General features: G+C 46.0%; 1 long non-coding RNA gene across 1 annotated transcript; it reads left to right on the plus strand.

Annotated features, from left to right (window-relative positions):
* Nucleotides 1-4,186: 4,186 nt before the first annotated feature.
* Nucleotides 4,187-12,979, plus strand: LOC144375460 (uncharacterized). The gene is made up of 2 exons (XR_013435408.1): nt 4,187-4,315; nt 10,094-12,979. It is a non-coding gene; the product is annotated as an uncharacterized LOC144375460 (long non-coding RNA).
* Nucleotides 12,980-26,966: the final 13,987 nt, after the last annotated feature.

Consider the following 26,966-nt stretch of genomic DNA (forward strand, 5'->3'; position numbering starts at 1 on the left):
CTCCAAATCTGTCACACCTCTTGGGCTTCCCAGATTTTGTTGGGTGGGCCTTCTCCAGTCTACAAATGGCAGCCTCAGGCTCTTCCAGCATGTTTGGGCACCTAGCCTAGTAGGGTGTCTTGTATATATATAAATAGCTTAGCTGTGCATGGTGGTACATGGTGGTACATGCCTGTAATTCAAGCAACTCTGGAGGCTGAAGGCAGGAGGATCACAAATTTGAGGCTAGCCTTGGCAAGTTTCAGGCCAGCCTCAGCAATTCAGCAAAACTTTGCCTCAAAAAAAAAAAAAAAGGCTGGAGGATGTAGCTTAGTGGTAAACCATCCCTGGGTTCAAACTCTAGTACTACTATACAAAACCAATAATAGAAGTTTGCTTGACTCACAGTTCTGCAGGCTGGGACATCCAAGATTGAGGGGCACATCTGGGGGGGGAGTCTTCTAGCTATGTCATTGCATGGTGGGAGGCATTATATGGGATTTGTGGATAGGGATCAACCTTATCCTTCCATCAGGAACTCACTCCTGCACTAATTAACCCACTTCCACGATAATGGCTTTGCCCTTATGACACAATCACAGCCCAAATTTCCCACCTCTTAATACTGTCATGATAGCAATTATATTTCCACATGAGTCTTGGAGGGACCATTAAAACCATAGCAGCATCCCATGGGCTAACTGGTTTATAAAAGTGCAATTGCAGGAAAATATAGAGTAGGACTGGGTCCAGGATCTGTGGGCAGCAATATGATGGGTCATGGATGGGTCTACCAGGAATACCTAAGGAAAGCAGTTGCTTTGCAAAGAAACTCCATAGTTTTGGATGGAGAGTGAAGCCCTGTTTCCATGATTGGTCCAGAGCTGCTTGGTTTCTATGCTAGCCCGGAAGGACGTGTATGTGAGTGTGTGTGTGTTTTAAATGGTCAACTAGATCATTCCAGAATTGGGGGAAAAAAAACCCCTGAAACTGGTTTTCAGTTTTACTTAGCCAAGACAAAATACTACCGTATTTGAGGAGAAGGCCTCATGGTGACACAGAATTAGGAGGCAGCTGGGGCATCCATGCCGAGCCTCAGAAGGAAAGTCAGCATTGCAGTGGAGTCAGAGAACACACGGGTTCCTCCTTATCCTCTGTCACCTCCTTGCTGTTTGACAATGACGGCCAATCTTCATCACCTCATTAGCCAACAGTTATTTTAAAAATCCAAAGATATCTCCCTAGACCTGTAAAAAAGCTCTGGTCATTATCATTTGGGAGAAAGTCTTTGAAATGTTCCACTTTGATTTGTTCTTATATAACAAGAGAAAGGGAGTCTGAATTTGAGGTGTTGTTTAGTTGAGTTCCTGATTTTACTATCAGGCAAAGCATGATTGAATGGTGAACCAGATCGTGTTTGAAGTCCTGTCCAGCTGTTTCTCAGGTGTGGTCAAAAGACCACCTATATTGAGCTTGGAACAGTTTCCAGTAGGGGAAAGTTCCAGAGGCCAGGGGATGGGTCAGGCTGGAAGCAAGTGGGCTCCAAGGAAGAATCTTACCAAGTAGAAGCCAATGTCTGCCTTTAGGAATTTGAGTTAAAAAATGAGCCATCAGTTCTTGAAGGATGCAGGATATGGTGTGACACTTGCTGGTGTCCTTACAGCCAAGGTGAGGATCCAATTGGCTCTCAGGCACGTGGCAAGGACTTGGCCAAATGGAACAAGGCAGGGGGAAATTGTTGAGATCATATAGGGTCTAAAAACCAAGGTGATTTGATATGCTGGATATAGGACCTCAAATTTCTCTTGCCTGGGTACAGGATAGAAAGGGTTGGACTCAAAATTCTAGCTCAAAGGCCTCTTTTGGAAAGAAAGAAAGAAAGGAAGGAAGGAAGGAAGGAAGGAAGGAAGGAAGGAGAGGGAGGGAGGGAGGGAGAGTTTCAGTTGGTTGGAAAATTTAATTTAGTAGAATAAACTTTAAAAATACAGAAAGAGTGATAGAATTTCTGGGAACATCTGCACAGATAACAAGGCCAGCAGAGTGGCATTCAGGGCTAGCTTTCCTATCTGTACCTGGAATAATCCTCTGAGAACCTTGAGTGTGACTTTCATGGAGATAGCACAAAGAAGAAAGTGTTTGGCTGGCCATCCCTGAGACAGTTATCAGAAATGAAGCCAAATGCCAGGGATGTGCCCTCAGTGATATGGGAAGGAAAGACTTTGGATCACTGTCTAGCAATTCAGCCACTGAAGTCCTTCTCACTGAGTGTTTCTGTGCTCTGTACTTTGCAGAATACAGTGTCAATCAACATTGCAAGAAATCAGAAAGATGTGTCCCGAGAATGTTAAAGCAAGATGTGTGCATGGCTGCCCTCCAAGATTCTATTAGTCCTTTCCTGGTCCCAGCTCTGACTGCCCCAGTCCCAGACTTGCCAAGGAGTCCCCTCTCTATCTCTGGGGTAATTGCAGAAGGCAGTTGGCTTGGGGACATGGTTTGGGATGGAACTCACCTAGTTTTTCATTTAGCTGAGAACATCACCACCCTGAAGACCAGTAACCCCTTCACCTTAAAACTGTCTGTGGGGGTGTCTGGCAGAGTTCCTCAGAGATCAGTATGCAGGAGCTGATCAAATAGTGTTCTCGGGGACAACACCTGTGAGGCCCAAGGAACACGCTTGAGCAGAGGGAGAAGCTGGGCAGCAATACAATTGCAGCAGATCTCAGCTTATCCTCCTAGGAGCTCTGGAGCCCTGCAGAGCTGTCCCACCTTGAGACAAGAGGCCCAGGTCTTTATGCTACCCCTTGCCCATCATTGCCAGTCACTGGATATGAGAGGGGGTGAGGCTGTGCTTTGCTAGGGGCTGAGAGCACTGCCCAGACTCAGGTGAGAACCATCAGCCACTCTTACCCCTAGCAGCTTGGGGAATGAGTCCCCCTGTCCCAACAGTTGGAGGTCTGGATGAAGCGCCTCCACATTCTCTTTAGGAAGGGTTATATTCTACCATCACAGCAAAGGACCACACCCTCCTGCAGCGTGGCCCACCATAGCCAAGCAGAAGACTCAGATACATGAAGTCAAGTTCCTGCCCAGAATGGCACTGGCCATGTTCTTATGCAAATTGGCATCTCAGCCAGGGGATGAGTCCCTGAGGCCTGAAGCGCCTGTCCTTAGCAGTGCTAGAGGCTTGACAAATTTATTTCACGCTGCTGTTTATTTGGATGCAGCCAGACTCTTCTGCAGCATTTAATTGTCATGGACATCATGTAGCAAGAGGCAGCTGAGAGACTGAAACGAGCTCCCAATTTGTCTTTGGAAAATTTTTCTCCATTATGAGACTAGAAAGATTAAAGGGATAATAACACCTTCCGCCCATATCATGCTTTCCTCCAAGCAAAGAGCTTTCATATGCACATTAGCTTATTTGAGCCTCACAATAGTCCTGTGGGGTAGATGTAATAGGAATTATTATTCATCTTGGGGGTGACAAAATTATAATTTTGGAAACTTATGTCTGCACCTTACACATTTCTTTTCTCTCTCTCTCTCTCTCTCTCTCTCTCTCTCTCTCTCTCTCTCTCTCTCTCTCTTATTGACCGAGATCCTTTCCATTGTCTCAAAATCCAAGAAAGCTAAATGAAACTGAAGGCAAGCAAGGAAAAGAATTCCCCTTCCCACATTATTACATCTTTCTCCCATCTCTGAAATGACAATACAAGAGTTAGGACAAATAGATGTAAATGACCACCAGGTAAAAACATGGGAACCATTAACTTCCGGGACCTCATCTTTTATCTATTATATCCCTATTAGGTGCAATCACTGTGTGCAGTGTGCCATGGTGACATAGTAAAAAAAGGTGAATACAAATCAGAGTTCACTTGGTATGAACAGTCCAGTAAGAGACACAAAATAGGCACAAACATTAGGGAAAAGAAGCATGACCGAATTGGACAGGAGTTCAGGGAGTGTACTGGTGTCCTAACAGAAGAGGTGGCATGACACTGGGTCCCTGAGGATGAGCATCAATCCCTAGAGCAGATGATGGGAACAGCAATGGTGACCTTGTAGCTTAGCATGGATCCCGAGTTTACTGCATGCCAGGCTCTGGGCTGAAATGAAGGCCATAGCATTTGCTGTGCTGCTGGTGCACACAGACCAATGTTTAACCCACTGAATATTCAAAACCACCAGTCTGCCAACTCAACAGTCCACGCCTGCTGAGGGCCATTGCCAAGTAGGAATGACGCATCGAAATTTCCTTGCCAGTGTACCCCATGTTGCTTAGAGGAAGGACTCGTGGAAATGGACTTGCCTTGGACATTCGCTGACATTGCATGTATGTTTGAGAAAGGTGACCCTGCTCAAGGACCAGGGTGGATCCGGGTTTAGGGAGGATCCTACTGGATTAGGGCGAATCCAGGTTTAGGGTATATCCTGCAGGTTTTAGGGAGTATCCCGCTCCTTGGGTTTAGAGTGTTCCCGATTTAGGACAATCTGGGTTTAGGATGGTTCCAGGTTTAAGGTTATTCCTGCTGGGAATAGGGTGTATCCTGCTGCCTGAGTTCCCTGAGTTCTTGTGGAATTCAGAAAGTATTTGGGATTCAAAGCCTGGTGGAGTACATGAATTTGCGGGCAGAACCTGAATTTCCCCAGAACGTGTTTGTAGAGGGCCGGTGTGAGTTCGGGAATAAAGAATTGCTGTTTGAATCTACAAAGCTGTGAGTGGCTCGTGATCTTGTGCCCAGCCAGACTGCGGCACACGCCTACTTGCTCTTCTATTAACATGCTTTCTAACCATGTTTTGTGTTTGTAACACTTTTGTTGATTTTTGATATGATGGGATTATAAACAAACAAATAAAAGGTTTGGTACAGTTTTCCTTGAAGGAAGACATTCCTCCAGCTGGGTCTTTGAGATTATTCAAAAGATGCTTGGAACAGCAGATGCTCTCCTATCTGCACCAAGTCAGCATCTATTTGCTCACAGGTGATGTATTTAAGCAGCGCCCGAGGGAAACAGTGGGCCTTTGAATGAGATGGGTTGTTTATTTATTTATTTATTTATTTGTCTTGCTTTTTCTTTCCCCCACCTTAATTTTTCTCCTGGAGGGAATATTCCTAATAGGATTAATAAATGAAAAATGTAAATACTGAAATATATATTTTGGCGGAATACTGTTCATTACTAGCTTTGCAGAGGTGGAGTCATGTGGGGCCACCGTTTAATGATCACCTCGTATGCTGCCAGGAGGGGAGGATTGCACAGAGCTTTTCAGCCACCAGTGGCTCCCTGGGTGCTGATGAAGGAGGAGTTGGTGACCCCTGGGAGCCGAAATATACACCAACCTTAATACAGGTGACATATCACACAGAACCCTCCACCTGGCCTGGACTATGCAATTTTCTCTTTAGTCTGAAGTGGACTTTTGAAGCTACATTTTACTCTACTAGTGAAGAGCTCACTGCTGAATTTTTTAAATGAAATTTCTTCCAACAAGAGAGACAAAGGAAAGGAGATCTTTCATAAGTTTTGGATTGGTTGGATTGATGCCTAAACTCTAGTCATTTGAAAGCTCGGGAAATTTGGAATTGGAAAGAATGGGGATGGGGCATGAAGGAGAAAGGAAGGAGGTGGTAATTTGGGATAAACATGAGAGGCCCTCATGCAATTTGTGTGTGTGTGTAGTGCTGTGGATTGAATCCAGAGTGCTCTGCCTCTGAACTACATCCAAGCCCTTTTTATTTTTTTTTATTTTTTCTTTGTTTTGAGACAGGGTCTCACAAATTTCCTGAGGCTATCCTTGAACTTGCAATCCTCCTGCCCGAGTCTCCCAAATTGCTGGGATTATAGGAGTGCTCCATCATACCTATTATGTAATAATTTTAGGCAAATGGGATATGTTCATAGACTTGATCATTTCAGGGTATTATGTGCAAAATAGAAGGAACTCATGTACATTTGGGGAATTGGACATCTTTATAGGGAAGAATGGGTCCTTGAAGCATCTTGTGGTCTAGGAGCTACACTGGGCTACAGGTTAGAATTGAGTTCTAGTTTTACCCTCATTGCCTCTAGTACCATGAGTTATTTAGCATCTCTGCTCCTTTGTTTCCTTATTCATAAAGTGAGAAAATTGGTGATATGATCTCTGGAGTTGCTAACTATTTTGAATGACTCTATTTCTGGGTCAAAAGCTTTGTCAAATATTCCTTTGCTAGATCCATTCAGTACTTTTTGACATCACTAGATGAAGAAGGAAATGGACTTTGTAATGGCCTTGCCTTCACCACAGACCATCCTTCACCTGAAAAGGGTAACTAAGAGACACAGCAGGAGAGCCAGGGGACAGCACCAGGAACCCTCACCCACCTATATCCCGTTTGTGGAGCAGATACTGAGACAAGACCAACTCTTTGGCTCAAAGCTCTAACTGAACTCTGGAACCACTTTCTAGTAGATGGAAAAAGAAAATTCAGTCTGATTACCTTTGGTGTGGAAGAGCCCAGCACACTGTGTGTGGCCCCTTACCCCAGATCATATATTCTTCTGCCTTTGGATATTTCCAGGTGCAGTGACGCCAACCTGGGCCGCAGCTTCCCTCCAGTGTTACCTCATAGCTCCTTTAGCTGACAGCTTGACTCCCAGTGAAGGCCAGCTGGGTTGTCCTCTGACAGCACTCTCATCTGCCCATGGTTAGTGTCAAACCATCTGTCCATCTTGCTCTTGGTTGCTGCCTCTGGCTTCCTTATAGTGTCTAGAATTTTCCCAGATGCCTTATTTATTGGTCCAAGAAGTTTGGCTTATTTTTCGTGCAAGCCCCCTTCAGGGAAAATTTTTTGGCTTCTCCCTAAGAAGATGATCACTCCTAAATATACCTGACACTGATCACTTAATTGATAATCAACCACAAAAGTCATGGTCATCTCTGTTGACCTTCTAGTAGCCAAAGGACAAAGACAGAGACTTTCTGGGGTGAGCTTTAGTCTCTGTCCTATTTTAGTCCTGTTAATGAGAAGAGAACTCTTTTCCCCCATATAGATCCATGATCTCGGCTGCCGCAGTCTGGCTGGGCACAATTCAGGAGCCACTTGTCAAAAGAAACAAACTTTATTTTTAGAACACACACACCACACCACACAGCTCCTCAGGAAAAACCCTCAGAGCCTAACTGCCACCACCGGCTTCCCACAAGCCTCTCCACCTCCCCCACTCCTCCCGCTCTTGAGGACGATTGGCTGGGTCGCGTGGGTGGAGCCAAAAAAAGTCCCCCAGTGAGCAGCTCCTTGGTCTGAAAGGGCGGGAAACAGCCCAATGAGCATCACCGCAGAGGAGCCAATCAGTTGGCAGCTAGAAGTTGCTGGGGCCACTGTGAGCCAATCATCAGCTGGCAGCTGGAAGTTTGCTGGCAGCTGGAAGTTTGCTGGGGCTCCTTCGGCTGTGGCTCTCAACACTCGGCTCCCTACCCACATTCGGAACTCCTCAATTATTCTACGTGAGCTTGTGTCGATTTGATATTTAGTCCAATTGCTCAGAGAGGCCTTTTTAGAAAAGATGTCCTCTTCAGTTCACCTATTAGTGTCTTTCTTTTTTAAGGACCTGATTCTGTTTCTTCATGCCATCCTCAGTTACTCAGGCCCTATGTCCATCATTTGGTGGACATCAATGGCCAGGAGAGTGCAGCAATGATCTGGGTTGACCGTGAAGGTCCCTGCAGCGTTGAGTGTCGAAAACAATCTGTTTCTTCATCTGCAAAATGCATGTCATGATATGTGTGTGGAACTATGCTGACGTCTAATTTGTTCTCAAATATGGAAGCCTCTGTAAAGCAGAAGCAAAAAATCAGTAAATCAGTTAATAAGCAAAGAGGCACCTCACCTATTGGAACTCCTAAGAGGGAATTAAAAGCTGGGGACCCCATTGAAAAATGGACATCAACCTCTTATCAAGTCAATGGTTTTAAACTATAGATCAGAGTCCCATAATCGATGGATTTTGATTTTCTTTCATTTTCTGGGATACTAACTTTTGACTAGGTAGCACTTTCCTGAACAACAAGGCTTTCGGATACACCTTCATTGAGGCTGGCTGTCCTTGTAGATGCTTTTCCTCCTTCACAGCTGAAATGAATTGAAGATCTAGCTGTGTTGGGACCTTTCCACGGCCTGCCTTAGGGGATGGGGTTTGTAGAAAAATCTCTGGCTGAAATAGTTCAGCTAAAGTTTCATGGTCAGGTTGGTAGTTGACAACTTTTACATTCTCTTCTTTCCCTTTCTCTCTTTCTGTTGTTTTCAATCATACCAGGCCTCCCTCACGGACCATATTTTTGTATGTTACCTTTCCTTTGGTTTGTAGGTCATTCTCCAGTTCATTATTTGATAATGAAGTCACAATACTTCATGAATTGAAAATTGTTACAAATTATAGTGAGAGCATGATAAGTCATGATATGAACATAAAAAAGAGCACTATAAATTAGGTAGCCCACGCTTCCAATATGCTAGTACTTTCTGCATATTATCTTCTTTCCCTAATTGTGAAAGCGAGCTGGCAAGTTAGGCTCTGCTTTTTCATGGGTAGGGGGAAGGATTGTGGTAATCCATTAATATCTGATTAGTTGATTGATCCGCTGATTTCCTTCCAGGCCTTTTGTGGGACGAGGGGAAGAGGTGTTCCAGGGATTGAACTCTGGGGCACTCAACCACTGAGCCACATCCCCAGCCCTATTTAGCATTTTACTTAGAGACAGGTCTCACATGAGTTGCTTAGCACCTTGCTGTTGCTGAGGCTGGCTTTGAACTCTCAATCTTCCTGTTTCAGCCTCCTAAACCACTGGGCTTACAGGTGTGTGCCTCCACACCAGGCCATTTTGGTCCTTTTCTCCAAGTAAATCCATGTGGTAAAACAAAAAAATGAAGACAAGCTAGGGTCTGATTTGGGTCTTGCTACTAATTTGCTAGTGTCCTTAGGTAAGTCATTTGATTTTTCTGGCTTTCAGTTGCACAACTTTAAAACGATTCGTGATCCTAAAGGGTCCTGCCTGCTTGAAATTATGATGAAATGTTTTCACCTGCTGTGTTTATTGAAACTAGCCATAGAAGAAGATTCCCACTATCTTCAAGTTGGTAAATACCTTAATATTCAATGTACACAGAGTGTAAATAAAATCAATTTGGGGAAAGATAAATATTGGAATCTCCACAAGCATACGGTCAAGGAAGGGAGGGCGATTGTGGGGGAGACACCCTGTGCCAGCCCAGAGCACAGAACACATCTAAATGGCCAGTCTATAGCTCTTTGTTGCCTGCATCAAAATTAATAGACTGTAGAGAGACTTTAGAAATCTTTCAGTTTGATTCAAGAAGATCTATATGTGGGGAGAAAAAAGAGAAAATCTATATCTGGGGGAAGCAGGAATCTAGAAAGTCAATGGAAGTTATTGTCAATTTTCCATTTTCTTCCTTCCCTTTTTAAAAAGTAAGAGCTCAGGAGTGGGAGAAAATCAAATGGTTGACAGTTTACTTGGTCTTTGGGGAAATATCTTGCTCCTCCTGCTCTTTCCTTTCCCATGTTCCTATCTCCTTTTCAGACTTTGCTCTTTCCCTTACTGATGCATTTATTATTCATTCATCAAATATTTACTGTAGTTTATGGATAAAATTCTGTGCCAATAAGAAATGGCTCACAAGGATGGATAAGAAATGGCTCCTGTGACACAGTTAATCCATTGACACATGTGTTTGTTACCTAACACAGGATGGATGTCACAAAAAGGAGTTACTCACAGTCTAATGAAGCTGTCCCCAAATAGGGACATAACCCCTCCTCCCCACCCATCAGGAGTGCCTGTGAGCAAGAATAGGTCACCTAGCTGTCCACCACTTACCAGGGCACATTTGCTGATGTCTTCCCCCTGTTGGGCTCACTTCTCAGGACTTGGGCACCCAAGTAGGGCATCAAGATCATCCTATGAGAGGCTGAGCCAGGGTTCATAGCTGGGAGACTACTCAGTGCCAGCACCCAAGTGCATGACTTGCAGGAGGTTGGGACAAGAGGTCTCAGCTTTAATTTCTTGAACAAAGTTTACAAGTTAATTCCCTATTCTCATTTTTTCCAGGACTCTCCTTGATAGGATATGCATAAAAAGATAAAGCCTTGGAGCCAAGAAGATCTATATTCAAATCTCAGCTCTGTACTTTCAATGTGCCACGTTGGGTAAGTGATTTCACCTCCCTGAACCTCAGTTTCCTCACCAGTCAACCTCCAACTTGAAAGGTGCTTGTAAAAGTGTCAGACAAGTCATGCACAGTGCTCTGTCACATGGTAGGTGATCGGTAAATAGTGGCCTGTTGAGAGCCACAGCCAAAGGGGCCCCAGCAAACTTGCAGCTAACGGTTTCCCCTGGCATTTGACTTCGTGATGTGCAACTGAGTTCTCTTCCTAAGATCAATCAGCAACATCTAGCTGATTGGCTCCTCTGCGGTGATGCTCATTGGGCTGTTTCCCTGCCCTTTCAGACCACGGAGCTGCTCATTGGGGGACTTCTTTGGCTCCGCCCACGCGACTCAGCCAATCAGCCTCAAGAGCAGGAGGATTGTGGGAGGTGGGGAGGCTGGTGTTGGGGGGAGAGGGCTTGTGGGAGAGGGCTTGTGGGAAGCTGGTGGTGGCAGTTGGGCTCTAAGGGTTTTTTCCCTGAGGAGCTGTTTTGTTTGGCGTGTGTAGTTCTAAAAATAAAGTTAGTTTCTTTTGACAAGTGGCTCCTGAATTGTGCCCAGCCAGACTGCGACAGTGGCCATTGTGACTACAGTGATCCTGCTAGATCTCCTGCTGCATAGCAATGATCCTGCCAACTTTTACTGCAATAGAATGAGGACTGCAGAAATCCTTTCTTCCAAACTGATTCAAGCACCATCATAAATGGATGAGCTGGGAATTTAGAAAGTAAATCAAAGCTATTGTCCATTTCTTTTATAGAAAATAAGGGGGATGGAGAAGAGATGTTGGGTGGCTGGCAATGTGACTCAGAGAAGCTACCTCAATTGTCTTGCTTTAGTCCTTGCATCTGTGAAAGGAGGGCTTGGCCCTCTTTAGCTGGAACATTCTGCAACCAATGAGACAACTTCCCAGTTCCTAATTTCCAGCCTCCTTTGCATGCCAACTATAGCCATGGGGTCCTCCAGGAATCTCTCATCCTCCCCCTTGGACTTGTAGCATGATTAAGAATGAGTGACATTGCCTATTTTTCCTGGGCCTGTTTCTGAGTCTCTCTGCTGCAGGAGCCACTGCTGGGTGACCTGGTAAAAGATGCATAGTACTTGGAGGTGCACACTGAATGTAAAAAAAGCCCTTGGTCATCCTGGGTCATTTCACATTCCTCTCACCCTGACCCTCATGACCACCTGATATGTTGGTCTTCTTCAGTAGAACGTCAGCTCCATGAGAACAGATGCCTCCCTGTTGCCCCCATCACTGGGATCTCCAGTGCCTAGAAGACAACCGAACAGAGGGCCACTCCATAACCATTTGTGTGAACAAATGTGTGAGTGATGGCTGGCACACACAGGCTGGGGCCACAGGCCACACATCTAGGTTGGGCAACAACTAAGACCTTAAGGCAAACAGTAGCTCCTGAGTGGCTGGGAGAGACCCAGGAGCACAACCCCTCCCCAGGGCATTGATGGGATTTGACAAACAGAGTTTACTACCAAGCAAACCAAATGAATGGGCCTCTCAGATGCATGCCATCCAAATGGGTTGTTGTTTAGTTGAAATTTTCACACTTTTGTCTTGTTTAGGTGCGTCTGGAGTCCTGAGATGGGGCTGCCATAGGGCAGTGGAAAGAGATGCAAATAAGGCAGGTTGATCTCAGAGAAGAAATGGGGCTGCCCATGGGTGCAACTGTCTAGCTCACCATACGAGAGGAAGACCTGTAGGGCGAGAGAACCTGCAGGCATTTGAGATCAGAAAGCAGGTGCCAACATGATCGGGACCGATATGGGTGCTTTCTCCACAGCCTCCTTCTTTTGTGTTTCTCATTATTTTACTTAGACCTGGTTCCTTAGCCTCTCATGTCTTACTTGGTTTTGATTGTTCCCTAAATGCCATTGGGTAATTCCTAAATTTAGCCTTTTAAGTTCTTTTTGTTCCTTAACTAACCTGGAGCCCTGCCCTGCCTGCACCCTCATGAAATATAAGAAAGGACAAGACAGTGGGATATTGTGTATTTTGTGTATCCTGTGTGGCTTCTGCAGGACACCCCTCTAGTGTCCTTTGGAGCTGCAGCAGAAGTCTGCAGGTGTGAGAGGGACCATAAATGTCCTTGGGAAATTGAGGGAGATGAGGTTCCCCGGCCCAGGAGGCCTGCAGTCTGGCTTGCTCCAATGCCATCTACTTCTGCTTCACTACTTCATAGTGGCTGGACTATGTTTGCCCACTCATTAGAAAGCACTTCATTTCCCTTTCTCTCATTTATTTTTTTCATCTGTTCCCCTTGGGGGTGGAAGTGAATCACTCTGGGTCTGCTGCTCATCAGCTGGGGGCTCAGGTCTTTTCTGAGTGTAGGCAGAGGACTGAGAGAAAACTGTTTTTTTTCCGAGAGAGAACCACTTGCAATCGGCTTTGTTATCAATATCACAATGATTAGTGAACGAACAGAGACAGTACTGTGTGCAGAAAGAATGTGGGATTTTGAGATATCTCTTTCCATCTTACTTTCTTTGGTTCTGCAGTCTACCCTGCCCAGCCACACCCCAGAGAGAAAGAAAATAAAGGATTATGGCAAGAATTAAATGCAATGGCATATGATGTATTCAGCACACACAAGAGGTACTCAACAAATATTAGGCCTCCTTTCTTACACTACGTAGGCAAACTTGGCATTAGAGCTGCAGGGACAGCAGAGGGGTGACTTCCTATGACTCTGGCACTGTCAGCCTCTCCCAACCAATCACGAATACTGGTCTTCATTCATGTTGGAACCATCTTTTTTAACCCAATATAAAAACATATCTACGATGACAGTTGGAGAAAAATTCCACCTTCTATTCCAGGCAACTTTTTCTCACTATCTGAATCAAAGATTGGAACAAAGGATAAAAGCAAATCAAAACAAAACTCACCCTCCACCATCAGCACTGTCAGAACTTCCAGTACTCCAGGGAGGGACCTGAGAAAGAATGTGGAGCAATGGCCCCACCAAGTGGTGTGATTTTGAATGACAGTTTCCACTGCTGGTTTTTCATTGACCTTCTCATCCCAGCAGGGTTAAGGAGGCTCCCAGGCCTGGCTTGTTAGAGCACTGGGTTAATAGGGAGAGCACATGCAGAGGAAACCTGAAGCAGCGTGCTCAATGAGGGTGGCCAGCAAGACAGTGGGGACGGAGCAGCAGAAATGAATCCTCTGCAGAGGACAAACAATAAATATCGTATTAGTCAATTGCAAAATGCTGCTCTGGTACCACTTGCATCAGAATCGCCTGGCGAGCTTAGTAAAGATGCAGATTCCTGGGTCCACCTCAACCTTCTAGAGGTCTAGGGATGGGGATTGGGAGTTTGCATTTTTAACAAGTGCCTCAGTGTCGGGAACTAGAAGGAAATTCTCCTTCAAAGATTAGCCTGACAGCCCCCTGGGAGACATCCTGCCCGGAAGGCATCCTGCAGCTACCTATCTCCCTGGAACATCCTGTGGTTATCAGGATCATCAGACATCTTGCAGTTGGCAGTTTTACCATCCACATCCAGCAATTGCTGATTGGAGACCTTCCCCATCCCCAGCATATGAATACCCCTGTGTGAACAATAAAAGTTTGCAGCTTGATCAGAACTTTTGTCTTGCTGTCACCTTTCGTGTTTCTTGTCCCTTCATTCCTCCCCATCTAGGTTCGCTGCCCACGTTGATGTGTCCTGCCGGATGGGACACCTCAGGTAAGTTTCAGGCACATTAAAGTTTGGGAATAGAAAGTGACCAGAAACCACTAAATGAATCGCCCTAAAGTCTGATCAATTCATTCTATAAGGTGAAAAAGTTAATCCCATGGACTGAGGGAGGAACATCACAGTTAAAAGAGACAGAAGCTTGAAGGACAAGGGAGTTCTTAGCATTCATGACCTCGTGTGCGACTAGAGGAATGTGGCACTTGAAACGACTTTTCCTTTTTGTCAAATCAAAAATTGCTGCACTCGAGCACTTCCCAACATATTTTGGTATGGAACAGCCCAGTTCATTTCTGGGTCCTTGGGTCCCTACGTAGAACAGAAACCCACCTTCCCCACCTTCTCTGACAAAAACAGACTCCCAGGCCCGAAAGGCTCCATTTATTTCCAGAGAGCGGGGATTCAGTGCTGGAGGGAAGGTCTGTTTTCTCTGCCATTCATTTTCTTCCAGAACCAGCAAGGTGTCTGACAGTGAGTCTTCAAATATTTGATGAATAGAACACAGAAGGTATGAAAGGAAGGAAGGAGTGAGCACACATGCACCTCCCGTCAGCTCCTCCCAGGTGACCTCTGCACTGGCCACTCTATCTGAGCTGGTTCATTCCTGTGCACTATGGCCCATGTGGGGCCTCTAGGGACAGAGCTTAGTGGCTACCTGCAGTCTGACAGTGTGGAGGTGATAGGTGTGGTGTGGATCTTTGGATGACTGACAGACCAAAAAAGTGAAACCTTGGTTTGCAGCATTTGTCTATTTCTGTGGTCAGAATGCTCCCCTTGAGGTCTATTCCAAGCCACAATGTGAGGTCCCCAAATATAGAAGATGTAATCGTAAAAAAATACCCAGAGCATAGATTATAGTGAGATGTAGTAAAATATGTAGTGGTAAGTTTTGTGTATTTGTTGTCTTTGCTTCTGATAGAGTTTTTAATTATAAAATGTATAGACTTTAGTTCTTAAAATAAGTCATGCATTTTTGCAAAGTTCCTGAAACTGCAATAATCAACTCTCGTGATTGATGGTATGATCCAGCTCCGGCACCCCACCAGCTTGCCCCAAGAAATGTTCTGACACAGACCTAAGGAAAGCTCCGAATAGAGAACGCATTGGCCCAGGGCGCAGAAAAACTGGGTCCTGGTCTTGGCTGTGTCATGTCATTACTGGGTTGTGCAACTTTGGCATCTCTGGGCCTTGGTTTTCTCATCTATAGGAATGAGTTGAGCCATCTAGTCCCCACAGCGGTCCAGGTCCATCTTCCTCCTGCTTGGAGGCCCTCTCTTGGTCCTCCCCTGTGCTCCCCTGGCCAGGCTCGCTCACTCACTCTCAGAGTTTGGCTTCCTGCGGGGCCTGGGATCCCCAGGCCTTCACAGACATGTAACGGAACTTCTGTCACTGGTGGCCCTGAAGACGGAGAGGCCCTGAAATGTGGAAAATTTACCGGGGAGCCCAGCTGCCCATTGTGGCAAGATTCCAGCTGCTGCATGGGCCGGATTTCCCCCAGAAATTCCAGAGAGGGGTGTGGCAGGCCTTAGGACCTCAACCTGGAGTTGCCTTGGAAATACATCAGGGAAACTTCCAGCTATTGGGGTCCTTCCGCTCTCTCCTGGGGGTGGGGGTGGGGTGCCACTGGGATAGGAAGTCACAAGGAATAGTGAATTACTAAATTCCACAGACGATTCCACTTTAAAATGGTGAATTTTATGTTAAGTGAATTAGATGAATTATATTTCAGTTTCTAAAAGCATTTGAATACTTACCAAAGAAAGTTTTAAAAAGACAGAGGGAGGAGAAGAGGCTCCTAGGGGTAGAGAGGGGAAAGAATGCCAAGGTCCCCTGTACCAAGTCCTGTAGGAGCTTCTTTTGGGGGGATGCGAGTTTGAACTGAATGTTGATTTCATATTCTGGATGACTGGGGTTCAGATGAGACTCCAGTGCCTGGTCCTGGGAGAGGACCTAGTCAGAGAGTGCAAATCCCATCCACATGCTGGGAAAGTCACAGTGGGAGAGGAGGGGGAGGCCCTGCCTCTGGCCATGGTGCCAGCCCTGCAGGCCTGCCCCATCCACCCACCCAGCTCCTGGCTCCCCACAGCTTTCGGATGAGTGGCCCTGGTCCCCCACAACCCTGTGGAAAAATCCCTTTTTCTTTTTGTTCAGCTGGAGCTGAGTTGGAATTTTCCAAAAGGAACTTTTCTTCAGAAACCCAGGGGAAAAGTAAATACAGTTCTTGGAAAATAAATAAATAAATATCTAAAAAACATCTCACCTGAGTGTAGCTTTCCATGGTGATCAAAGCTCAGGCCAAGGTTGGGGAAAAGCTGATGGGCCCCTTCTCTGATCTCAAATCTGAGCAGGGTCCCTGCTCATGAAGACCTTTCTTGCACGGTCCTCCTGGCCCTCCTTGGGTAGGGCAGGAATCCAGTCCCAGGCCTTCCATGAAGCCATGTCCAAGGCTGGGTAACTGGAGTCTCACAATTCACCTCCCCATAGCTTAAGCAGGCCTTTGATGGTACTGCTAACTGAACGAGTCCCAGAATTACTGAAGGACAGATTGGTGGAAATCAGAGCGAGAGTCTGGTCCAGCTCATCCCTCCTACCACTCCCCACTTTAAATAAAGACGCTTAGTCCCAGAGAGGTGAGGTTTCTTGCCCAAGATCACCCAGGATGCCCTGGTTGGATGGCGCTTGTGTGTAGACTTAGGGCTGACCAGCAGGCATTGGGCGTCTTGGAAGCCAGGCTGGACAGGCCCTTCAATAGCTTCTGAGAGGATTCCTTTGAGCACAGCAGTGCTTTGGATTGGGGGGGGGGTGAGGGAGGTGCTCACCATATTTGCCTGCTGAGCAGAAGAACCTGGAGCCAGTGCAGAAGGAAATAAAGAACCACAGAATCAGGCCCCTCCTGGAACCCCCTTGAGAAAGTTCTAAGAGGTGGAGGCTGATTTGTTCTAGGGAGGTCTGACCAGAAGGAGCAGGACCCAAGAGCCCGAGGGCCTGGAGAGGGCCAGAACTATAGAAGGCCACCCCTAGGCTTTATCAGCCCTCAATCACAGACAAGCCAAGTGGACATTACCTCCCCATTACCCTGAGCTCAGCCTGCAGGGAACCCAGCATTCCTGGGGGTGGCCCTGCCCCACACAGCTCTGATTTTTGCCAAAGGTGCTCACCTGCATTCAGGACTCAGTCCTGGCAGCCACCTGCTACCTGTACTTCTCAAGCCCTGGAAGCCCTAGGCCCAAGAACCATGCAGCCACCTAGGCCTCTGCCCCCAGCCTTAGGACAACACTCCACAGGCTTGTTGTGGGGATGGCCCTGTGAGAAAGGCAGGGTACAAGCCTGGGCCCAGGTGCTACTGTGCTCATTGGTACAACTTTTCAGATGCCTCTCTCTGTGTCTCAGTCTCTCTCTCTCTCTCTCTCTCTCTCTCTCTCTCTCTCTCTCTCTCTCTCTTTCTCTCTCTCTCTCTCTCACACACACACACACACACACACATACAACTACCATTTCTCTCAAGGTTGGTACAGTGCGGCTAAGATGTCCAGCACTCCCCTGTGCCCTGTCTGGCTCCCCAGGACAAAGACCACACTCTCCCTCTCTCAGGAAGCACTCTCTGGTTTCTTTCAGGGGCTTTCTTAATTTACCTCTGTCAGGAGTCACCCAATTATCAGGACCACCACCACCACCATTCTTAAAGTGTAATGGAAGTGTCTTCCTCCCTGGGGCTTTATTTTCTTCTTCTTTTCATGTGGTTGGTGGGTCCAGCTAGATATGCAGGACAGGAACACAGCTCAACGGGGACAGAGGTCTGTTCTCTCTCCAGCAGTGTCATATCCAGGTCAAATACCTGGAGGCCTCAAGGAAATAGCCCAGTAGTTACTTTTCTCTAAAGTCTTTATTAAAACTGTTGGAGATCAATCTAACGTGGGGTTATAGTGTCAAGAGGAGGGATATGAGCCCCCTAAGGACCATGGAGCCGTGGGAACAGCTGTCCATGGAGTCCTTTTCAGAGTCTTCCAAACCACACAGGGCAGAGGTTGGCATGGAGGAGCCAGGAGAGCTGAGCAAGATGGAAACCCGCAGGAGATGGTCCCTGGCAAGCCACGCTGCAAAATGAGCCTTGTCAGGACGACCTGTCCCACTAGAGACCATGGGTGTCTGTGGCCATGAGCAGCTAGTGTCTGAGGACTGGCTGTGAGTCAAGAGGCCTGGCCTGATAGAAGTGAGCAGGAAGTGCCTCTGGGACCCATCTGGGTGGCCTGGCAGAAATGTGCTTCCTCTGAGTCAGAGGTCCCCATCGGGCAGGACCTGGCTCCCAGCCAGAACAGCAGAATAGTCCAGTTTCCCTTAAGGCTGCCCTGAGGCTCAGCTCTGCTCTTGATATTCAAGATGCCTGAGCACTAAGCCTCTTCTGAATCCTAATGTTTCTTCATCCCACTGTGAGATTTTTAAGGTTCATCCCTGGATTTAGCTAGTAGCCAGGGTCTTGATGGTCTCATTTACCTTTTTACACCCAGTTGCTATGGGACATACGGACATGAGCAACATAAGCATAGAGGGGCTGCTGTGGTCTGGGTTATGAGGAAGCCAGGTCAGTGAGAAAGGAGGCCCCCAAGGAGAGGAGGGAGCAGAGGAGGGGAGCAAGGCTGTTACAGGTGGAGGGGACCAGCCAGTCTTTGAACGGGAGATGTCCAGTGTGGTGATTCACCTGGCCAGACAATGCCTCTGGTGTGGCCATCTGCCAGAAACCCTGGTCCTGGAGCAACTCCTTGGTTAACATCTTGCCTTTATCAGGGAAGAACATAGGAAGATCAGAGAAGGCCCTGGGGCCAGCACAAAGGGGCAGTCTGTGCAGAGGAGAAACAGAGACTTGGAGGAGGAGTCATGATCCCAACTGATGACCATCAGCACGTCTGGCTGTCCCCCAGAACCTGCTACCTGTCAGGTAGCGCCGGAGGCAGTTCATGCAGTGACTTATTTAATCTTTCTTTTCAAATATGTTTATGAGTGCATTATAGTTAAACACATTAGTGGGGTTCATTTTGACATAATCATACATGCATGGAATATAATTTGCTCCATTTCAGTCCCCAGTACTTTCTCTTTTCTTCCCCTTCTCCCTCTCCCTGTTCTACTTCTTCTCCTCTACTGGTCTTCCTTCTATTTATTGATTGATTTTTTAAGTGGTGCTTTATAGATAGACACAAAGGTGGAATCCACTATGGTATATTCATATGTGTACATAGCATAATTTGGTCAATTTCATTCTGCAGTTCCTCAGTTTTCCTGTCGCTCCTTCCACCCCCTCAATTCCCTTTGTCTGCTCCACAGATCTTCCATTTCCATGGGATCTTTCTCTCCCCAACCCCCCACTTTCCCCCCTGATTTTGCTTTAGCTTCTGCACGTGAAAGAAAACATTCAACCCTCAACTTTCTGAGTCCATCTTGTTTCACTTAGCATGATACATCCATTTACCAGCAAATGCCATAACGTTGTTCTTCTTTATGACTCGAGTAAAACTCCATTGTGCATATATACCACATTTTCTTTATCCATCCATCTGTTGACAGGTACCTGGACTGGTTCCATAATTTAATGATTGTGGATTGCACGGCTATAAACGCTGATGTGCTTGTATCACTATGGTATGCTGATTTCAGTTCTTTAGGATAAATACCAAGGGATGGAAATTTTATTATAAACCTGAGACACATACAAATACTTTCACTTTTTTCTTTTTGTAGATGGTGAAACTGAGGTATGGAGAGTCTAAATAAATTCCCTAAGACTCCAACAGAAAATGGTAGAAGCATATTCAACCCAGGAGCCTGATTAGAGTCCAAGCCACACCTAATCTGACCGTTAGAGGATCCTGGAGCCTTGGGAACAGTTGTCCATGAAATCCTTTCAAGAAACTTTCAAACAATAGGCCTGAAGCAGGCTTGATGGAGCCAGGATAGCTGAGGGAAGATGGTTCCTGGCAAGCCAGGCTGCAAAATGAACCCTTTCAGGGAGACTTCTCCCACTAAAGGTCATGGGTGTCTGTGGCCATGAGCAGCTGGTGTCTGAGGACTGGCTGTGAGTCCAGAGGCCTGGCCTGATAGAAGTGAGCAGGAAGTGCCTCTGGGACCCATCTGGGTGGCCTGGCAGAAATGTGCTTCCTCTGAGTCAAGGGCCCCCATCGGGCATGACCTGGCTCCCAGCCAGAACAGTCTGGCTATTGGGGCTAGAAAACAAATAGCCCAAAGTGAAGGCCTTGGTACAGCCTCTCCACCCTTCTGCTGCCCTCCTCTGACCCTTGATTCTGCCCAACACAAGTCATGGAGACTCGAATTCCTCTTCCCCAAGACAGGTCATAGAAACCAGAACCCCTTTCTTCAAAGCTAGCCACAAAACCTAAAAACATGACTGTAACTTTCCCCCAACTTTCAGTGGAAGATCTGGCCATAAAGAAAGTCCCTTACTTTGTTTGGTTATAGGTCATAAAACCCTCATTCCAGAAAGAATGCTGCCCCGTACCCTGAGGGAAGGGATGCCACAACTCAGGGGCCAAGAGGAATCCCAACAGACAGGCCTTGCTGCATTTTCCTGCCTTCATCTATTGCTGTTGGATCACATTCTTTTTGTGCAATCTTTTTTTTTTTTCCTATATGGTTGTCCATGCTTCATGGAACCTAAGCATGAAAACAGCTTGGATCCAAAATGTCCCCGCAAAGGCCCATGTGTTCAAGCTGGCTTCCCCATGTGTTCAGCTTGGCTCTGGGGAGGTGGGGCCTAGTGAGAGGTCTTCAAGGATTTGGGGGAGGCCCTTGAAGGGGAGAGTTTCTTCCTCTCTCTTTGGCTCCCACATGACGTGAGTGGTTTTGCTCTGCCATGCAATTCCTCCACCATGTGCCTCCTTGTCACAGGCCACAGCGACAGGACTAACCATTCATGGCCTGAAACTCTAAAACCATAAACTGAAATAAAGCTTTCCTCTTTATAAATTGATCATCTGAGGTATCCGGTTTGTTGTCGTTGTTTTGTTTTCAAGAAAAAGGAAAAAGAAGGTTTATTGCTTTTCTAGCAAAGGAGAAACTGTGATTCTGCCCTTCGGCAGGGGGGTGTTAAAGAGGTGATTCAAAGGCTACATCCCACGCGTTCTCATTCCTGAGATCTTCTGGTGCCATCCCTCAGGTCTGGATCACTTCATCCCTATGGTGGGTGTGCGCTCAGGGACAGATAAATCTACCTAGGAGGGGGAAGAAAGGTGGTCCTGTTTCCCCTGAGATTAGGGAGCGGGAGAGACTAGGGAAGAGCAGAGAGAGAGGAAGAGAAAGAAACTGTACATTTTAAAAATCAGTGGCAGTGGCAGAGAAGCAAAGGTTATATTCAAAGCATAAAGTGGACCACTGCTACATTTACCCACTGTCAACTCCTACATTCCATTTCTATGGGAAATTGGGCAACATTTCCAAGCTTCTTCCTGCTGAAAGAGTGAAGTTGGGGGGTGTAACCTAAAGTCCTTGCTCTCTACCAGGTGGGGTGTGGACAGTTGAGAGTATTCAGCATCAGAGCAGTCCAGACGTCCACAGTGGCAGATGGCAGGTGACTGGACAAGGCATACATAGGGCAGGGATCATGCAGATGGCCAAGGGTATCTCTATTTACTGAGTTCAGTTTACTTTTTTCTCAAAGTGAACTAGGAAAGAGCAATCCGTACCATTCAGGGAGAGAAGGTGGGAATTCCCAGAAGAAAAAGGAGGAGCTTTAGCTGCTGAGACGAATACCTCAGTCCCTTCCTTTACTCACAGGAATAGCTCCTCTGGTTCAACCCTAGACAAACTCCTGTCCCTAACTCCCATCTGAGGTATTTGTTATAGTACCAGAAAGCTGACTAACACAGATAGTTCACTCTGGGTCTTTGGGTCTTCAGTTTGAAGGTTCCTACGTCATATAAAACCATGATCAAATAAATCTGTTCTGCTGTTCTCTTGTTAAGCTGTCTTTTGTTAACCTTTATGATGAACAAGAAAGGGATCACCTCCTTCACCAGTAGGCCAGTCCAGGACCTGGTTGGAGGGCTCTGGCCTGAGGGACAGAGTAGAGAGTGCACAACAGAGGGACAGATGCAGCTTTTCCTTTGGGACGTTGACATGGAAGCTTTTCATATGGATGATTGATTTGGTTCCACTCAAGGCTGGGCCCTAGAAATGCAAAGATGAACAAAAGTCCCTAAGAAAACTCTTAAACTTGAAGTGAGTGTAGCATCTAGGATTAGCTATTAGTGTAACACATCATGTTCTAGCAGTACAAACACAGGCCTGTGGGAGTCATGTGTGGGCAGGGACTAGGTGGGCAGACCAGCACTTACCAAAGCCTGCCATGACCTGCAGAACAGAACACAAAAGGGGTCCATTCCAGGTCCAGGCTTGGCAAGCCCAGGTAGAAGTACAGCATGAGGCAATGTTCACAGGACTCAGAGACCCAGGTATAATGGGAAAATGGCAAATCCACAGTGTGGCTGGAGGGAAGGTTCTGTGAGGGGAGGGGATCAGACACTGATGCTCAACCAGAAGTTTGGCCTCAATTGTGAAGGGCTTGGGCCCAACTGTGCAGAGGAGCCAGGGCAGTGGGTGGATTGGATTGGGGTACCCTGGCTGGGGGATACACCAAAGGGACAGTGTAGACATCCAGCTATAGATGACACAGGTGGCCTCAAACAGGTGGTGGGGGAGGGAATCTTGGGGCCTAGGATACGGTTGTAAGAACCACATCCAAAACAATGAAGGCAACAAGGGAAGGGCAGTGAGGAAGAGGGAGAAGCCCAGCAGAACTTCCAGGCTTTTCAGCAGGGTAAACAGTGATGTCGTGAAGCAAGATGGCGGATGGGCAGAGGAATCCACGGGCCCTTGCAGGTTTGGTTCCTGCCTTGCAGGGTGTGGAGCACATTTCCCTAGCTTGGCTCCCTTACTGTTTCCATTGTCACCGAAGTCATCAGCCTTGTTACAGATGCCGTTTCCTCAGCCCCACTCAGAATCTCTGGGAATAAAAGGTACAGTCCTAGAATTTGTAAAACACCTGGTCTTAGAGGTTCATGCACTCCTTCCTTCCCCACTGCTCCCTTCCTTTAAATTTTGACATTGGGATCACAGGAAGAAGAGTAGGTTTTAGATGAATGTTTGCAGATATCCATTTGGCAATTAGGTATTCAAAGGTAGGGTTCAAGAAAGCCATTGGAATTGGGGTGGATAGATCTTTAGGAATATACGTGGAGGGATAGTTGAAACTATGCAATTTTTCTCTTTTGTCTTCATGAATCTATGACCTTTACTCGTAGACTGCCCCAGGCAGCATATGTCTGGAAAGAGATTAGTACTTATTTCAGAAGGACTGCTTAGAAAAATGCCAAGTTTATATCCGACTTTCATGTTCAAAAAAAGATTAAATGGCAAGAAAATAGTCTTTATTATGAGAGAAGATTCACTAAGTTCCTTTAATTGCCTCTTCCTTTACTGATCATGAAAAGCAAGCCCCCCTGAACCTTTTCTTTTTTCCCCAGCACTGGAGATTGAACCCCAGGGCGCTCTACTATTGAGCTGCATCCACAACCCTTTTAATTTATCTTTTTATTTTGAGATGGGGGCTCACTAAGTTGCTGAGGTTGACCTCAAACTTGCAAATCTCCTGAGCAGCTGGGATTACAGGCGTGTACCACTGCACCCATTCCTTGCCCTGTCTTTAAGGCTCTGGCAGAAACTGGAAGAGGGTAGCTGTGATATAAGGAAAGTAGAAGAAAACTTGCCTCCTTCAAGGGAGAAGAGAAAGCTGAAGGATATAGGATGGGGCAGGAGGCTACCAGCAGTTAAGGTAGGGTCAATCACCCAAGGAACTTACCAGGCCCAGAATGAGCAAACCCTAACATAGACAACTATGGGTTCTAAGCCAAGGGCCTTAAAACACCCACTGAAGAGGCCAGCCAAGACCATCTGCCTGGGAAGGAAATTGACCAAATTGTATTGTTTTATCATGTGCATGTACAGATATATAAAAATGAAGCCCACTATTATGTATAATTATAATGCACCAATAATAATTTTCTTTAAAAAAGACTACCAGTATGGAAAGTAAGGCAGCCTTTCAGAGGACTAGATAAGCACACCCAAGGCCAGAAGCCTCTCCTAGCAGAGCCAGGGCAGGTCAGCTGAAAGGCCAATCATCAGAATCCAAGAAAGATCCAGAACCTAGAGGACTTTATATAATGCAAAATGATAAAATTTCATTGGTTATAGGACCTATTTTAAAGTTGTGCTTTTAATCTTATACATTCCAGTCATGATATGAGTTAGAATTTCAGTGTCACGGAGGAGTCACGTGGTAGAGCATAAGATGTGGGGGTAAGGGGAGGGACTAAGTAAGGAATGTGAGAAGGAGGAGAGCTATGGGCTGCAGAGGCAAGTGACAGGAAAATCGAAATGCAGAAAAGAAGGTCAAAGCTGCAGGGGGAGAGAGTGGAGAGGGCTGGTGAGGGGAAGCCTGGAAACAGGTTCAAGAGGAAGATGGGGAACAATACAATTTCATGTTGTGAGAGGCAGGAGGACAACGAAGGAGAAAAGGTCCTTTGCACAGTAAAGAGATAAAAATTTAAGAAGCTGGATGAGGGCAGTGGTGAACCCTACCAAGTAAACCACTGGTGTCAAGAGTGGGTAAAGGACCCCCCCCAAAAAAAAAGAATTTCCAAATTACCCATAAAAAAAAGTGGGCAAAGGGCTTCTCATTGATGTTAATGAGAAATAATAATTTAGATGACAATTTGACAACCTGAGTGGGGAGCATGGGGACCAGGGCATGACTGTGGATGCAGAGAAGGGATCCCACCAAGGAGTGAGGAGTGAAGATGCTAGGGAAAGAGTGCTGTTTGAGTGTGGTGGGGGTGTTAGTAATCAGCCCAGTCCCTTTGCTCAATCTGCGGCAGAAATCGCAAGGAGGCAAGCAACACTACACCACTGAGGCTTCTTTGGGGCTTGTGCAGAAGGGAGACCGGCAGCAGACAGGGCCGCACTGTGTCTCCAAGACAGCTGTAGGCAAAGCTGTTATAGCCTTGCTGCTCCCTCGTGCAAGCCCATTTGGTGGCTGTTACACATAGCCCAGCATTGCTGCACACGTCCAGCATTGTGATCAGGTCACCAAGTTTTGGGTGACGATTTGCTCACTTGCCTTTTGGTCTTTCTACACTAGGCTTGCAAAATACATTAGAGTCACTTCCTACCGCCACTCTGGGAGGGTCATATAGAGGGATCAAAGCTGGATATTCTGGGCAGGTGTAAGTTGTGCAACAATACATGATGAGACAAAAGGAAATTTTGTGGAGTGTTTGGAGCCCTTTTTCCTAGTCTATCTCAGTTGAGTGGGACATCTAGTGAAGAAGAATGGGGGTGATGAAGAGATCAGATCGATAGAGGGACTGGCATTGTGAAGGAGGAAGGGAACTCCCTCCTTACCGAGGGCACGGAAGGATACAGGTGTCCTCAAGTGGAGACAAGGGTTTATTAATAGGAGACAAGAGATTGCCCCACCCCCTTTTATCTTCAGTAACTAACAAGTGAGGTTGTCTGCAAATGCCACAGCCAGAGGACAATGCGCATGGGTGATAAGCAATGCACGTGCGGAACCCGGGCACTACTTCTTGAGGAATGAGCATGCTCCGTGGGGATTAGGCTCGATTCAGGCTTTTCACAAAGGGCTGGGCATTCTGAACAAGTGGATTACGCAATATCAGCAGGAAGACAACAGCAGAATTTTATAAATCAGAGCTAAAAAGAAGCTAGGCTTTCCCCAGGAGCAATTTCTGAAGCTTGTCAGCTTAATTCCTTGTTGATATAATTTTATTAATAGTTTTCTACTTACTGACAAAAGAACATGGTCAAAATAACAAATTTTTTTAAAAATCAAGGTTTTTTTTTTTGTTCCATATTTCTTCCCAATCCTAGTGCTAATACTCATGATTTTTATCACATACCCGACCCTTAGGTTGCATTTTCTAAAAATGGCCCCAGCCACATTCCAGTCCTGCATGATCTGCCAGAAACCCGGTACCCGCCATCATAAGAAGGCATCATTTTTCCTTCTTGAAAACCAGAAGGGACTTTGTGTCTTTCAATGAATACAGTTAGAATTGACGCTGCATAATTTCTAAGACTGGGTCACATGGGGTCAATGTACTTCTGCCTGGCTGTTTCTCTGGAGACTTGCCCTGGGAACCTAGCCACCATGTTCTGAGAAAGGCCAAGGTACACGTAATATCCTGGCTGACACAGTGAGCCAAGATCTCAGTCAATGCCAACATCAATTGCCAGGAGTTCGAGTGAATGAGCTTCAGATGATTCTGTCCCTAGGTGAGGCCCCAAAATTGAGGGGCCCAGCAAAGCCATACTGCTGTTACAAACACTTATTACAAACACTTATTACAGATCAGTCTGTAATAAGTGTTTGTTTCATGGCACTGAGTTTTAGAGTCATCTCAAAGGCAGCCATAGTAGCTGGAATACACATAGCGTTCTGTTTTGTGACTTTTGCATTTATTAGCATGAGCATTCTCATGTTGTCTTATAATCATCATATATTTTATTGGTTGTGAAATATTTTGAGCTGATGTAGTATAGCTTATTTAAATATTGTGCTATTCTTGGCTATTTAAACAGCCTCTCATTTTTTTAGCATTAAGTAATGATATTAAAAAGTTTGCATAAGAAATGTTTCTTTTTTTTCTTCAAACTGCTTCATTGGGACACATTCCCAGAAATGGAATTACATTTGAGTATGAACATTTTTATAGCACCCCAAACATACTACCAAATTACTTCTCAAAATTGCATCAATAGATTCTGCCATCAATTGTGTTTGGCAAGTTCAGCACATAAAATCACCTCAAATTTGTTTTGAATTGAATTTGTGCATAAATAACTATATTAAAGAAAAACATCCATTGTATTGTCATCTGCAAAAGACAGACTCATTAATTTTAATTTTTCTAATTTAATCTGTGGAAATTGCAATTTGTCATTGTTTAGGATTTCTATGTCTTGGGTGAG

The sequence above is a fragment of the Ictidomys tridecemlineatus genome, chromosome 2 (assembly GCF_052094955.1).
Source record: "Ictidomys tridecemlineatus isolate mIctTri1 chromosome 2, mIctTri1.hap1, whole genome shotgun sequence".
Classification (NCBI taxonomy): domain Eukaryota; kingdom Metazoa; phylum Chordata; class Mammalia; order Rodentia; family Sciuridae; genus Ictidomys; species Ictidomys tridecemlineatus.